This window comes from Sceloporus undulatus, chromosome 1 (assembly GCF_019175285.1).
Source record: "Sceloporus undulatus isolate JIND9_A2432 ecotype Alabama chromosome 1, SceUnd_v1.1, whole genome shotgun sequence".
Taxonomy (NCBI): Eukaryota; Metazoa; Chordata; class Lepidosauria; order Squamata; family Phrynosomatidae; genus Sceloporus; species Sceloporus undulatus.
In genome coordinates, this window is record NC_056522.1 from 147,571,692 (window position 1) to 147,577,986 (window position 6,295).

Sequence of the window (6,295 nt, forward strand, 5' to 3'; positions counted from 1 at the left end):
ATAATAATGATAACAATGATAATAAACTTTACACCAAAAACAAACAACTCTTGTCATCATACTCAGCATGGAGAAAACTGTTTATTTTTTCCTTCTTGAATTGAAAATAAAGATTTACATCCCTTTTTGGCTGTTGTTGTGTGCTTTCAGTCTGAGTCACTTGTATGACTCAGACTCATCACAGGGTTTTGTAGGCAAGAATTATTCGGAGGAGTTTTGTCATTGACTTCCACTGCCATTGCTGCACGAGTGTGACTTTGCCAAAGTCACCCATTTCCATGGCTGATTGGAAGTCTAGTCCAGCACTCAGATTCTTACACCAACACTCAGCTAAAACAAACAAAAATCAATCAGTGATACCTTTATTGGCCAACTGAAATGCACAATATACTTGTTGCAAACTTTCAAAGCTCCATGGGCTTCTTCATCAGGCAAGATGTTACAAACCAAAAGGAGAAAAAAACAATTGGAGATGTTAGTCAGATGCCTGTATGTTGTTTCAGTCCTTAGTAAAAATGTTATGATGGGGAGGATATCGTTTTCAGGCAGACTCCTTTTCCTTCTGTGGACATGTGGCAATAGGGAGATTTTCACAGTCCAGGAAACTTAAAGTCCATTTGCCTCTCAACAGGGACCCCTCTTTTGCAATCCAATATGTCTCCATTCCAGTGAAGTCACAGGCCTCTTTGTAGGCAGAGAGCAATGGATTTCTCAAGAAGTCTCCATGTTTTTGCATCAAGAACATTTTGGTGGTATAGAGATTCAGCTAAAACATTAAAGATACCTGTGCTGCCTGAAGCCTGACAGACTGATTATAGCATTGCTTGACTTTACACACTGAGTCTTATCCAAAATACTGTATGCAGAAAAACATGGTTTTATAGTATATAGATGTAGTCATAATGAGAGCAGAGCACATTTAGGTGTAGAAAGTACCGAGACATGACAATTACGTTATTCAAACTGGTAATATCATGACAATGGTGCCATGTAGCTACATAGCATTACGTAATATAGAGCAGTTATGGATCCATAATAATAGGTTACAAAGCCATAACTGCAATACAGAATGTCAGTCATATAGTCTTCACTGCCATTCCACATCTGTCCCCACTCTTCAGTGGCCCTTTCCTACCAGTATCAAACCATTATTTATCATCCATATTTCTACCTGGAAGAAATGAATTTCATTTTTTTTTAAGTTCATATATATGAAGGGAACCTGATTATTTTCTAGGAGGAAACATTTTTAAATCTGAATCTCAGGAAACTCAATTTCAGTCTGTGCTAATGGATCCTATAACAACCCGCCATGGGCTACTTCATCAGTCATACTGCATAATATTGAAATGGATGGAATGGAAGGATTTTGATAGAACAGTAGGAAAAGTTGGCATTTGGATATTTTATCATGGGAGATTGGCAGGCCTGCTGATGCACAAGGAGCAATCATTTGAACATTAGCTCAGTGACAGACACCACGGCTTGATCAAGTGACAAGGAGAGAAGTTAAAAGCTTCCATTAGAAGAGAAGCTGCTTCTGCTGTCTGGGCAAAACAGGGCTCCAAGGATAAGTACCTTAATAAATTGATAACCCATGCCAAGATTCTCTTATGAATGGGAGGAACAACTTTGGTTCCCAAAGGTTACATCCCATTAGGATTGGGATGCTGCAGGTAATGCATGTACACCTATATGTGTGTGTGTGCGCACACACACAAAGCACAAATATATATGTATATACATACTTGCACAGACATGCATACCAGCATGCTCATCCTTATGTAGTCTCCATCAAGATGTGTTTTCTTTTAACTTGAAATCCTGCTAGCAAGCTGGGCAGCTGGGGAAATTTCCAGGGTCTTCTGGCTTCAGGGGCTGCACAGGTAGCAAGTGAAGGTCACAAGTGGTCCAGGAAGCTAACACCCTTAGCTTAAGGCTGCACAACATCTCATATTTGGATCAGTCTCACAATTTCTTCCTTCCTACAGAGCATGCACTGCTATAATGTGGGTAAGCAGGCTAACCCAACACTTACGTCATGGTGTGCGAAAGTAGATGGAGAGTTGAAGTGGAGGCCCGTGCACTCTGTAGGTTAACCATCACAGCCCTTGGGACATTGGACGGCTGAAGAAAGGAAAAGTAAGAGTTGACCGTTTAATACTAAGACATGGTTCAACTCTGAAATCTGAACTGGAAGTATGGTTTCTAGAATAAGGAAAGGGGGGAGGCAGAGGGGAGGCTGGTATGTAGGTTGGCCAGCCAACTGGCTGGCAATTGAAATTTAGGGAGAGTCAGAAATTGATATAATGTATATATGTATGTATAGCTATAATCACTGTACTTTTAACTTGAAATGTAATGTATTTCACCACCAAGGGAAACCAGATGACCTCTATACCTCCTGCTGAGTATGTGGCCCAAGTGGTAACTATGGATAGGCCACCTGCTCATTCTCTTCCAAAGATGCATCATCTTTAAACTGGACTTGGACTGGACAGCACTTCATACAGAGGATGCCCTTAGACAGGACTGCATTCTATAATGAAAAACACGTATTCACTCTGTACATGGTCAGACACCCACAACTGCCTATATACCTCATCAGTAATGGTGCACAGTACAAAGAGGAATAATTATAAAGCAATTTACTGAGGAAATATGTTATGCTGCTGGTAAAGAGCATAACAAACAAGATATTTTTGAAAGCCAGAAGGAATTTGCAGGAAAGATAGAAACTTTCACATCTCTTTGTGTTTAATTTACGCTGCCAGCTTTTATAAACTGTAAAATGCAATTAGTTGGCAAATTCTTGCTGCTATTCCTATTTCAGGCTGTAAGGCCAGTAAAACAAAACATAAAACATACTCATTAGTAAAATATAACACAATCTGGTTAAGAAGTCCTTCTAATTTTGGCAGGAGCAAGTTAACACACTTGCAGAGTAAACTTGTGTATGTTTAATTGGAAGCAATTCCCTTTATGGTTCTTACACACAGATAAGCCTACTTAGGTTTGAATTTTATTGGTAGTCCCAACTAAAGTACTGTAGACACATTTCTATAAATTCCATAGATTTAATGGGTCTTCTCTAGCTGGGCTAGAGAAGCCCTATAGGATTCAGCCTCAACGACTGCACTGTCTCTCTTCCTGCACCCCATAAGAGTGACTGAATCATGTATTTAGGGTGTTACTAATGTTTCAAAGTTATTCTTGATATTTATTTATTGAATTTATATCCTACCTTTCTCCCAAAATGATATAATTAATGAAGTCATCTATGATCCATCTACTGCTATGCTGGTTGCAATAATACATGCTTGTTGCAATAATATGCACTGGTTGCAATAATAAACTGGTCTCTTTTAACATAATTAAATAAATTATAATTTAGTAGTCAGTCCTTTTTAAAAAGATATATATAGTACAATGGTTTGTTCAATATGGCCTCTCACCAACATTGGGATTGATGAATAGAGGGAGATGAATAGTTCCCATTCCCAGTCACTTGCCCCACAATAACACCTTGGCTTTTCTTTTCAACAAAGCCCTCTCTTCTGCCTCAACAAACGTCTTCTATGACCAGCTGTTTTTTGCAGATCTTGTAAAAGTAACTCATGCTGTACAAAGCTTGGGATTTAATTTTTTTTAAAGTAATTAATTTTTTGTTGTATTAAAAGTGGTTTGTCTCCATTACATTTTCTTCAACATTTAAAGTGTAGCTGGTTTGGGTACTGTGCACCTTGACTTCGGAGAGGAGAGGGTGCCGTTCACTGCCATTTGCAAAAAAAGCCTTGCTGTATCCTGAGTGTTTTAAACACCCAAATGCAAATGAAAATATTTATTCATTTAAACAATGTCACTACCTAATCTGCCTGACAAGAAGTAGCAGAGTTGTCAGGCCTGTTATGTTCCTGTTTTGTCAAGCACCAGAACTTCTTGCCACCTCCTGCAATTTGGCCAATTAGCAATAGCGCTGTTAGGACTCCTCTGTTTTGTTTCAGATTTTTGTGAATTCATTCCCTCTTCCTTGAAAACTTGAATAACATAATTGCAAAGTAAGCCTGAAACAAAACAAAGGGCCTTGTCTGAGTAGGGTGGCTGGGCTGGAATCTAGGCTAGCAGAAAGAATATCAGAATAACAAATTCTTCTGTAACCATTATTTCTCAAAACAATTCTGGAAAAGTATGAAGCTATTAATGAAAAAAAAGAAAATACAGGTCAACAAGGTTAGCAAAGGGGCTGACCAAAAAGGTCCTTTTTTTTTACACCTGGCTCAGTCAGATTGCAAGACAAAAACAGTAACACAATTACACAATTGTGAAGTTAAAGGCTTTCACGGCCAGCATCCATAGTTTTTTGTGGAGTTTTTCAGGCTACGAGGCCGTGTTCTAACAGAGTTTGTTCCTGATGTTTTGCCAGCAGATGTGGCTGGCATCTTCAGAGAACTCTGGCATGGAAGATAGTGGGGTATATATAATGTTGGTTGAGATGCAAATGAAATGCAATTGAAAACCACCCAGGGTGAGGGGAATTGCCAGCAGACAATGGATCATTAAGCAAATGGCTTTGCCATTCAACAACATAGATATTAATATGTAAATGGCTTCCTCTCAACCAACTGTATATATAACCCACTCTCTTTCATGCCAACATTCTCTGAAGATGCCAGCCGCAGCTGTTGGTGAAACATCAGGAATAAACTCTTCTAGAACATGGTCTCATAGCCCGAAAACCCACAAAAAACTAAAGTAACACAATTGGTTGAGTCTAGCTAATCAGAAATGACTAGAAAGTACGCAACAATAAAGTCTTCATTTTGAGGGTCCCCATAGGCCCTCAGTCCTTTCTGAGGATGATGATGCACTCCTCTTGCAACTAGCTTGATGTTTCTGAGGACCTGCATTCCAGGCATGTGACTCTTTTACATTAGGGTTGTACATGCCTATAAATGCCAATCCATGAGCATCTTTCTTTTCTCACCCCATGGATTTTGTTTTCAGTGTTCAAAAATTGACAGACCTCAGTGTCTGGTCCATGCCCAGACATGGGGCTCTACCAATTTTTTGAAAACTGAAACCAGATCCATGACTTTCTTAGTTTATTCCCCCTCCCGCCACCAAATATATTGGCTCACGTTTTTAAAATTGTGTGCATATTTGTATGCATTCCTCCAAACTGACTAGCATGCTTAATTAGTGTTTTTCTTATATGAAATCTACATATCTTTCTGTGTATATTTTCCAGGAGTGCAAAGTTTTGTGGATGTACCTACAAGTGTCTATCATATGGGCCTCCAAATGCTGCTGGACTCCATAATCAGCCCCAGCCAACATGGCTGATGATCAGGGATGATGGTAGTTGTAATCAAACAACAGTATTCAGTGGGGCACAGGTTTTGCACCTCTGTCCTTAATAAATCAATGAAAACAAGCAGATGTGGAGGTATTTGGATGGGGAGTTTTGTCTTCCATGTAAGAGCCTCTGTGGTCTGAATTAATCTGAAGCAGCCACTCACACAGTCTACCAATTTTTATTCTAAGCTGTTATTTAATAGATGAATGAATAAATAAATCAGAATGAAGAAAAGCTGTAAGAACCTAAAAATAAATTTTAACATTTCAAATAAATCACTCTGCTGTGAAACACACAGGTACCTCTGAAGCAGCACAGGAAAGGGCACAAATGCTTTAAAACTCAATAAAAGAGAAATTGGAACCCTGCATGGCACTCAAAGAAAATTACTTATAGAACTAATTCACCATTATTTTAAAAATGAGGGGAAATTATTTAGCTAAAGACATGCCTCCATAAAGGGAGAGGAACAGACATGAGACAATTCACAAAGTAACTGTTCAAGGAAAATTACTCATTCCTCCAGTGAGGATCAATAGGAAGCAGTAAAGTCAGCAACATGAGCAATAAACATTTATTTGAAGTTGCAAAAGCCTTTTGTTGAATTGGACTTACCTATGAGTAAACATTATAGACAAATTGTTGCCATGGCACAGGGCAACAGTATTGTGCAATTTTAAATATTTTTGTTTTCATTGTTAACTGCACTTTAGTTGCCTGACTCATGGCAATCTTGTGGATGAGATATCTCCAAGATTCTCCACTGCAGGTTCAAGCCCATGACCTCTCTGTTTGAGACTATCCATCTGGCATGTGGTCTTCCTCTCTTTCTGTTGCCTTCTATCTTCCCTAGCATTATCATATTTTATAGTAAGCCATACTTTCTCATGATGTGCCAAGACCACAATTTTAATTCTGCTTCTAATTAATCATAGGTCT